Genomic DNA, 10,680 nt, shown 5'->3' with positions numbered 1-10,680 from the left:
CTTACTAGTATTCTGCCTTGGAACCAGTACAAGAGTATTGATTCCAAGATAGAAAGTAAGGGCTTTAAAAAATACATGCTTGTTGCTTGATTAAAATTCTATTTATTTTTCATCCAACTCAAGATTTCCTTCAGTTAAAATAACTTTCCATTTCTCAGAACTCAGAAAGCATTGTTTTTTATCTCTTGTGCACTTATCAGATTATATTTTGTATAGTATTTAGTTATGTACCTTATTTCCTTTCCTAAACTGTAAACCAGTGTCTACTACAGTGTTTTACACATAGTAGGCAGTTGGGAAATGTTTAGTGAATTGAGTTAGTGAATCATTTCTCCAATTAATCTATATACACAAGATTTCCATTTATCCTTCACAAATTTTCATGTTTGACCTGATTTTCCTCCTCCTTTATAACATTCTGCTTATATCTTATTCATTTGTTCACAAGTCCAAGTCTTATCTGTTCTACCTCTACCCCATTAGAGGTTAACATTCCTGAGACCAGGACCTATATTACTTGTAATCTTTGTGTCACTAGTGCTTTGCCCATAGTAGGTATTGAATAATTGTTTATTCATTGAATTGTAGTATATCATTTGCATCCTGCCTGGACTTTTTAAAAATAGTATGTTGCACCACTGATGACGCTCTTTCTCTAGTCTTTCTCTAAGCTGACTAGAATTTCAAAGCATGTTTTATCAATGCAATAAGATATTTAACTTGTTAAATATTTAATTTATTAGGGAAAACAAATTTGAAATGAATAGTTAATTCTGCCATGAACAATCACATGAAATCACAAAGACCATTAGAAAGTATATTTCCTTGTGAGGAAACTCCTCAAAGTTTTTCTGATTACAAAGGTGCCCACAAGAACATTTGTAATCACTGTTTCACTTCATATACTAGATGGCAAGAGGTCATATAGCCACGTTTCTAATTGCGTTGTTCAAAATCCCACACATAAAATATGTGTATCATATCTTACTTCGGAAGTTTTAAGAAGCTTGTCCAAATTGTCAGCTAATATTTATTGAATACTTATGGGTGGAATTAAACATTATTGAACAAAGAAACCAGTCAGTCAACATTTATCAAGAGTCCATTTGTACAAAGCTTAGAGTCATATACCATAAAGAGTGATAAAAGAAATTGTATTTATTATTCTTGAGAAACTTAGAAATTCTTTAATGAAATGTACCATGTAACGATAAATAACAGAAATATCCAAAACCAAGCATATATACAAGCATAAATATAGCATTTCGAGTTGCTTACAAATCTAGGAGATGAATATATACTCCTTATGACATTCTTAAATAGATGTATACCTTGACTTCAGAGGAAATAGTGATTGTTCTAGGTCAGTGGGATCCTACATATCACATCACCTCATGGAGACTTTTAGGCAAGAGTCAGGATATTCCAATAATCAGAAACAACATGTGGAAATTCATGGTAATAAGATGTCAAATGGCATTGTCTTTGTAGGTAAAAACCTGCTTGTTCTTTATATGATACAAATAAAACATTACGTGGTGACATTAAGAAGGCTAGTTTGGTTGGACCATAGAGAAGATGAAGGGAAATATTGTGTCCTAAATTTTAGAATGTGGGTTGGAATCAGATTGTGAGCAGTTTTAAATCACAAATGGAAGAAGTTTCATTTGATTTTAGAGGCCATAGGGAGCCATTGGAAGATCATTTCAGCAGTGATATAGTATATGGATAGGGTAGAGGAAAGACTTGTAATAAATTGACCACTTAGAAGGCTATTGGGATCAGGCCAAGCAGGGAGAAAAAAAGATTTTTCTAGTTAGGGAAAATGAGGTTATTGGATCAAGTTGCTAAATAGATTTGAGTTGTGAAAAAGGAAACTAGGAATAATCAGGGGAAAAAAAGGTTAATTCCCTCAAGACACAGGATTAGTGCAGTGGAGTATGAAAAGAATTGAATAAAAAGATTGTCATATTCACATGATGACAGTATTAGGAAAGATTCTCAAATAGAAGGCTGTCTAAAGTTCCATATCCACAATACAGGGAGAATTCAATAAGGCTTTCATCTCCAAAGACAATACCCTTCAAAATTTATGACCTTTTAAATATACTACTATACACACACACACACACACACACACATATATATATATATATATATATACATATGCATAAAATTTTCTGATAAAAGTCAAATAAAATAATTAGATTTCTCCATGTAAAAGAACAAATTATTATTTTTGAAATCACAAACTTCTATTACATGAAGCTTTATTTTGTTTTGATGTAATAAATTAAATGTTATTTTCAGCTCTTCAATTGTTTCCTTCTGCACCCCCTTTGTTTAAATGCTCTAAAACTTCTTTTTTTTTCTTCAATGTGTTAACCCAGATTTTTCTCCTAAACCTCCATACCTAAATTAAAAAAAGAAAAAGAAAAGTCCTTAAACAAACATCCAGAACCAGATGAAACAAATTGTGTAATTCGAATTTGTTTCCCTAAAAACTACAATTCCCAGCATCCCACTCTCTTCACATTACATGTGAAGACATAGGGAGTATATAAATTTGGTGTAGCCCTGCTTCTTGCTCTCTTCTCTTCCTGTCATGGCTTTGGTGGAGTGAGATTTTTAAACAGGCAAAGAGAACTTAGTCATGTGGTCTTAATTTTGTTAAATAATTAAGTATTTTTACTTTCCTTTTTATTCCTTCTACTTCAAGTGATTATTAATAAACTTCATAAAAATGTAATTCTTAGAGTGTTGGAAATGAATTTAAATCATACAAAATGCATACATTGATCATACCTAGAAACTAATTCTACATCTTTGTTACAATCACTTCTGTCAGGAGGTGGAAAGCATGTTTTATTATTGTCCCTTTAGAGTTGTGGTTGATCAGTTCCTCAATCACATTTCTCAAATTTTTAAAGTTGTTCTTCCTTGCCTTGTATGCTTTAAGATCTTGTACTAATAAATCTCATTCCTTCTTGTTTTTTCATTATTTCTCCTCAGATTCTTTACTTTTGTTCTGATAAGTGAAATTTATTTTTTGTACATCTATAAAGTAATCTTTTGATAGTTTGGCATACTGGCAAATAAATAAATTTAGGTAGCATCTTTTTATATTGGCATGGCCTAGCTATAAAAAATTAATAACTTTTTGTATTTAGAGTTGTTTAATTTAATTGCTTATTTTGTGATTGTAGAATTCATTTATACATCATAATATATCAACTATCAAATGTTTATATATTTGTTTTAACTGAATATCTATGAATATTAAATAAATACGAATATTTATTTTAAATGAATTTTCTCTTTCATTTCTGGGTTTTGTAGGTAGTATAATGAAAAGTTCATTCATATATTTTTCATATCTATATATATATATGCTTTTAACTTATGATGTTATTTATTCTTTTAATAATGGGGGACTGGTTAATGTGAGCGTAGGTCTTGGAGCATTTACAATATGCACTTGAAGATAGGATTCTGAATTCAACTTTCTGAGTCTTCTGGAAATGTATGTTGAAGAAGCTTCTGTTCTCATTTCAGATCCTGCACGTATTCTGAAACTTTCCTATCTACTTACTTTGTTATAATTAAAAAAATTAAAAAAGCTTTTATTTGGCTGCTGATGTATCAATGAAGGAGCATAAAAAGACTGTAAAAAAGGAATCCAATATTTCTCTCAACCTGGCAGCTTTTTACGTGAAAGGAAAAAAAGGCAAAAACAGGGAAACTAAAGGAATACTCCCCCCACAAAATGAGTAATGGCTGAAGAAATTATAGTAAATGAATGTTATGAAATACTTGTAGGCTACAAGAAATGATGAAGACGACAGCTTCAGAGAAACTTGGAAAGACTTCTATGAACTAATACAAAGTGAAGTGAGCATGAGCTTTATACTATAATAACAACAATATTGTAAAAAATGAAAAACTTTGAAGGACTTAAAAATTCTGATAAAGGCAAAAATCAGACAGGATTCTATGGGTCCAATAATGCTATTGTTCACTTCCTTCCAGGGACACTGTGGACTAAATATGAAGAATGAAGCACATTTTTGGACATGGCTAATTCAGGAATTTGTTTTACTTGACTATGCATGCTTCTTACAAGGAAATTTTTTTCCAGGGAGGGAGAGAATATAAATGTTTATTAAATTAAAAAATAACTAAAATATTAAATAAATAAGGTATTGAGCCTTTAGTTGGTTTTTTTGTTTGTTTGTTTTGACTTTCTGGCAGTGTGATTCTGACAGTCAGTAATTTCTCCTTGGATTGTTTTATATCATTTGGTTTTTAAGAAATAATTCCTTACATTTTTAAAAAGTCTTTTGGTTCTTTTCTGATATTTTATGATGTATATTGACTTAGCCTATCAAGAAACAAGAAACACTCTAATTATTTAGATCTATTTGTGTAATTGTGCTTATAAAGCCCCTGGGTATGCCTTGGTAGGTTCCCAAGTACTTTCTACCATCTGTAGTTATTTTCTTTCTTTTTTTTTTTTTTAAACCCTTGTACTTCGGTGTATTGTCTCATAGGTGGAAGATTGGTAAGGGTTGTAGTTATTTTCAATAAAATTTTTTTTAAAAATCTCTCCATGCTGGGATTTGTTGGCAAAACAGAGAAATCTTGATGATTAGATAGATTTAGTGCATATAATTAGACAAAATAACTCTAAAAACTGTTTTAATTTCATCTTCACTTACCCTTTTACTTTTTTGATTTTGCTAATTTGGTTTTCTTCTTTCTGATATAAAAATAAAATTCACCAGTAGTTTATCTATTTTTTTTTAATAAAACCAACTCCTAATTTTGTTTTGACATTCAATGATTTTTTAAAAATTTTATTTTCAATTTAATTACTCTCTCCTTTAACTTTCAGGATTTCTAATGTGATGATTAATCAGGGAGAGAGATTTTCCAGGGAGGGAGAGAGTATAAATGTTTGTTTTTATTTGTCCTATTTCTAATTTTTTTTACTTTAATGCCAATTCATTTATTTGTTTTTTCTCTCCTTTATTCATATTTATGTTTGGAGATGTAAAATTTCTGCTAAGTATTGTTTTGACTGCATCCCACAAATTTTGGTATATTGTCTCATCGTTAATATTCTCTTCAATGAAATTATTTTTCCGTGATTTATTCTTTCATTCATCCATTCTTTAGAAATAGGTTAGATTCAAACTATTTTTAATCTGTTCTTCAAAGGCATTTATTGACTATAACTATAATATAATATTAAATATAATTTTAATATATGATGGTAAGAAAAAGGCACTTAATATTTCTTCTTTTCTTCATCTGTTTGTATGATTTTATGAAATAATACTTGGTCAATTTTTGTCAATATGCCTGTGCACATGAAGAAAAAGTGTATTCCTTTCAATTCCCATTCAATTTTCCCCAGAGGTCTATAATAGCTAGGTTTTATAAATTTGTATTCATCTCTTTAACTTCTTTTTTATTTCATGGAAAGATTTATCTAGGTATGAGAGGGATAAATTGAGGTCCCCTACTATTATAATTTTACTATCTATTTCTTCTTATAACTCACTAAATTTTTTCTTTTAAAATTTTTTTATTTATTTTTAAAGTATTTTTCCTTGGTTACATGATTCATGTTCTCTCCCTTCCTTTTTCCCTCCCCCCCCCAGACCTGTCAAGCATTCCACTGAGTTATATGTGTATTATTGCTCATTACTTATTTCCATGTTATTCATTTTTGTAATAGAGTAATCTTTTAAAACTAAAACCGTAAATCATATATCCATATAAACAAGTGGCAAATCAATGTTTTTCTTTTGTGTTTCTACTCCCATAGTCTTTCTCTAGATGTGAATAGCATTTTTCCTCAGAAGTCTCTCAGGATTGTCCTGGATCTTTGCATCACCATTGGCAGTAAAGTCTATTACATTTGATTGTCCCATAAAGTTTCAGTTATTGTGTACAATGTTCTCCTGCTTCTAGCTCATTTCACTCCACATCAGTTCATGGAGGTCTTCCCAGGTTTTACATAAATCAAGCAGTTCATCATTCCTTATAGCACAAAAGTTTTCCATCACTATCATATACCACAATTTGTTCAGACATTCCCCAATCAAGGGACAAACCCTCATTTTCCAATTTTTTTGCCATCACAAAAAAACACAGCAATAAATATTTTTCTACAAACATTTTTTTTAATCTCTTTGGGGTACAAACTCAGTAGTAGTATACCTGGATCAAAGGACAGGCATTCTTTTAAAGCCCTTTGGGCAGAATTCCAAACTGCCTTCCAGAATGGTTGGATCAATTCATAACTCCACCAAAAATGCATTAGTGTTCCAATTTTACACATCCCCTTCAACATTTATTATTTTCCTTTACTGTCATATTGGCCAATCTGCTAGGTGTGAGGTAGTACCTCAAAGTTGTTTTGATTTGCATTTCTCTAAACAGGAGAAATTTAGAACATTTTTTCATGTGATTATTGATAGTTTTGATTTTTTCATCTGAAAACTGCCTATTCATATCCCTTGAACATTTGTCAGGGGAATGACTTGATTTCTTCTAAATTTTATTTAGTTCCTTAAATTTTTGAGAAATTAAACCTTTTTCAGAGAATTTTGTTATATAACCCCCCCCAAGTTTGTTGCTTCCCTTCTAATTTTGAATGCATTGGTTTTGTTAGTATAAAACCTTTTTGTAGCCCCCAGTAGTGAGAGTAGGTCCCAATAAAATCAAAGCCATCCACTAACTAGAGCCAGCCGCATAGCTTTTCCCCTCAGCATGAACTCATTCTATTTTCCTCCCAAAAAAAACAGATGTCCTGCCAGGAATCACTGGCGCAAGAATTCCATGAGAAACATAAATAGTGAGTCATCCATTGACATATTGATCATACCTATAGAAACTCCTGTTCAGAATCATTGAAGTAATTCAATTCCTTTATTCTTGTCTTGTAATCAGGAGGTATGGGGCAGGCAGAGGAAAAAAGACTTATAACTGCTTCTTGAGATGTATCTAGAAGATAAAAATAGCAAGCAAATTGAAGAGAAATTGAAACAATTAATAGAAGACCCAGAAAGTGATATAGAAAAGAGCACTGATGAAATGGCAAAAGCAAATACTGAACTAAAGATTGAAATTAAAAAAGCTGAAAGGGAGTTGCAACAACCTTCATCTTACCTGGTTAAAAGAAATATTCCTACAGAGAAAATGAAGTTCACATGGGTGGAGAGCCCTGAGGATGACAGTCAGTATTTAAATATCTCCTGTTCATTTCAAGTAACTCCACAACTTGAATATGAATTGAAGAGAGGGCAAGCTCTTATCACCTTTGAAGATGAATACGTTGCCCAGAATGTGATAAAAAGAGGAAAACATCCTGTGACATTTGACAAAAAGGAGATAAAATTGATGGTCAAACCTGTCCCACTAAAAACAGGTTTAATTTTTCAGGTTCATTCAAAGATTTCTAAGAAAAAGATTAATGTTGCTGGAATACCTAATGAATTACCTGAAGAACAGATGAGAGACAAATTAGCACTGAGTTTCAGTAAATCCCAGAATGGGGGTGGAGAAGTAGAACACGTGGAGTATAATATAAATACCCAAACAGCGGTTATTACATTTCTTCAAAATGGAGTTGCTGATAATATTCTCAAGCACAAAAAATATCCTCTTTATACAAATACCAGCTGCTATCAGGTTGTTGTTTCCCTGCATATGGAAAAACATGTCAAGAAGCTACATGTATTTTCAGGAATTTCTAAGAGGACTGTTCTTCTTACGGGATTTAAAAATATTCAAGATGATGAAGAAAGTATAGAAGAGGACATTTTTATTCATTTTCAGAAAGGGTCAAATGGAGGAGGGGATGTAGATGTCAAATGTGCCCTCAAAAAACCTCAAATAGCATATTTTGAGGCTGATTTAGATGAGGGATTCTTAACCTGGGCACCATGAGCTTATTAAGACATATTTTTGATAACTAAAAAAATGAATTTATCTAATTTAATTTATTGTTATGATTATTCACCATGTAATTTTTACACTTATTAACCTTCTCTTTTTTAGCCTGTCTCCTCCTCAAGAATCAATTTTACTTTCCTTAATCTAACTTTCCTTTTTATCTCTCCTCACTTTTTATTTCAGCCCCTCCCTCCACTTTCCTATTGGATAAGATGAATTTCTTTATCCATTTTTTTATGTTAACTCTTAGAACCAGTTCAGTTGAAAGTGAGGTTTGAATATTTCCCACTTCTTTTCCTGTTATGGCCTCCATTGTATAAATTCTTCATTGTTTGTCCCTTTTATTCAAGATAATTTTCATCATTCTTTTTTTCCCTTTCCCCCTCTTTCTCATATTTCTATTCTTCTGAGATTATTCTACTATCACAGAATACTACCAATGGCCTTTAAGGAGATTCTCTTTAAATAACTCAGCTCTGGTGGTGATAAAATTCTAAGGAGTTATATGTATTATTTTCCAATATAGGAATGCAAACAGATTAATCTTGTTTAATCTTTTATTATTTTCTTTCACATTTACTTTTTTATGCTTCTTTTGAGTCTTGTGTTTGAATGTCAAATTTCCTATCGAGTTCTGGTCTTTTCATCAGGAGTGCTTAAAGAAAGTCTTCTATTTCATTAAATATTCCTTTTTTCTTGTGTAGGACTATACTCAAATTTGTTGGGTTGGCTATTCTTAATTGTCATCATAGCTCTTTTGATTTTTACTCTTTAACAGTGGTAGCGCTTTTATATTGGCAGGCAAATTTTGTATGATACTGCCTGTGGCTCCATGATATTCGATTTGTTTCTTTCTGACTGTTTGTAATATTTTTCCCTTGATGTAGAAACTCTGGATTTTGGCAATAGTGTTCCTAGGAGTTTTCCTTTTGATATTTCTTCCAGGAAATAACCAGCGGATTCTTTTAATGTCGACTTTGCTTTCTGGCTCCAAGAAATCTGATCAATGTTCCTTTACAATTTATTGAAAAATGATTTTGAAACTTTTTTTGGTCATTGTTCATGAATTTTAGGTAATCTGATGAAACTGAAATTACTTCCTCTATATTCCAAGTCAGTTGGGTTTTTTCCCCTGAAATATTTCACATTTTCTTCTATTTTCCCCCATCCCTTTGACTTTTAAAAAGCTTATTTCTTGATATCTCATGAAATTATTAGTTTTCATTTCTCCAAATCTGACTTTTTTAAGTTATTTCTTCATTGTGCTGAAAGAAACAATAAATGGGAGGTGAACTAGAAAGACCTCCAGTAACTGATGCAGAGCAAAATGAGCAGAACCAGTAAAATGTTGTACCAAAAGCTGAAACATTGTGGCACAATCAAATGTAACAGACTTTTCTACTAGCAGCAATACAGGACAATATTGAACAACTTCATCCAGAAAAAAAAAAAACCACTATCCACATCCATAAAAAGGACTGTGGGAGTAGAAACTCAGAAGAAAAGCATTATGATCAATCATGTGGTTTGATGAGGATATGATTGGGGTTTTGGCATGTGTATTGCAAATATGAATAACACAGAAATAGGTTTTGAACAATGATACATGTATAACCCAGTGGAATTTCTTGTCAGCTTTGAGAAGGGGGAGGGGAAAATGGTGGGGAAAATCATGAATCATATAACCATGGAAAAATATTCTGAATAAATTTTTTAAAAAGTTATTTCATCATCATTTTTCTATCTCTTTTACAAAGCTTAATTCTCTTTGTACAGTTTTCTTGTATAACTATGATTTCTCTTTCTAATTTTTCTTTACCTTTCTTATTTAAAAAATATATTTTCTCTTTTTTTGGTAATCTCTTTCTTGAACTCTTCTTGGTCTTGATCCAATCTGCATTTTTTGAGTCTTTGCTTATAATTGTTTTCAAATCATTGTCTTCTTATGTGTTTGTGTCTTGAGTTTCCATGTCTTCATAGTGTTTTTTTTAATCAAGTTCTTTATTGTTTGCTTATTTTTCCAGTCTGCTTCTTGATTTTGGTCTTTGTGTTATGTTAGCCTCTGCTCAACTCTCAGGCAGTCTGAGGTTTTGTCTCATGTCCTTCTGCTACTCTCAAAGTTCTTTTTGGGGGCCCATAAGTTTTTTCATGTATCTAAAGTGGTGATAGCTGAATTTTATTCACTCACCTCCTGGTTTACATTCTACATTCCTGACCCAGTTGCCATTAGTGTGGTTGAGTTTCCATAGACTGATGCTTTACTCAGTGACAATTAGTCTGCTGAGAGCTTCTGCATGTTCAGAGTTACTAAATTGCTGACTCCTTCTTAGTTTTAATCTACTCTTCTGTTAATTCCTCAGTAGGACTGAATATAGGACTAAATGTTAGAATGAATCCTTACCCAGTTCTTGGGCTCAGAGTTTTACAGCTATGTTTCTGGGATTTGTTCTTTGCTCTTATTTCCTTGAGATCACAATTGTGATCAACCCACTCTGCTCTAGAACTGGGTAAAAGGAAACAGACCTGCAATACAGTATGAATTCTAGGGTCCATTTTTCACAAACTGCCTGCGAATGTGATTTATGTTTTCCTCTGTTAAAATATTCAACCCAATCCATTTTTCAGCACAGTCAATAATTCTATCAAGGACAGTGGAGGGATTCTCTCCCACTTCCTGCTTTATGTGTTCAAATTTAGACCAGATTCCTGGGCATC

The 10,680-nt window shown here is 31.8% G+C and overlaps 1 pseudogene; it reads left to right on the top strand.

Annotated features, from left to right (window-relative positions):
* The first annotated feature begins 1,394 nt into the window (after nt 1-1,394).
* On the top strand, nt 1,395-7,959 carry LOC123241648 (annotated as a pseudogene).
* Nucleotides 7,960-10,680: the final 2,721 nt, after the last annotated feature.

This window comes from Gracilinanus agilis, chromosome 3, assembly GCF_016433145.1.
Source record: "Gracilinanus agilis isolate LMUSP501 chromosome 3, AgileGrace, whole genome shotgun sequence".
Taxonomy (NCBI): Eukaryota; Metazoa; Chordata; class Mammalia; order Didelphimorphia; family Didelphidae; genus Gracilinanus; species Gracilinanus agilis.
Note: the sequence above shows the minus strand (reverse complement) of the source record. Positions and strands in the feature narration are given on the sequence as shown.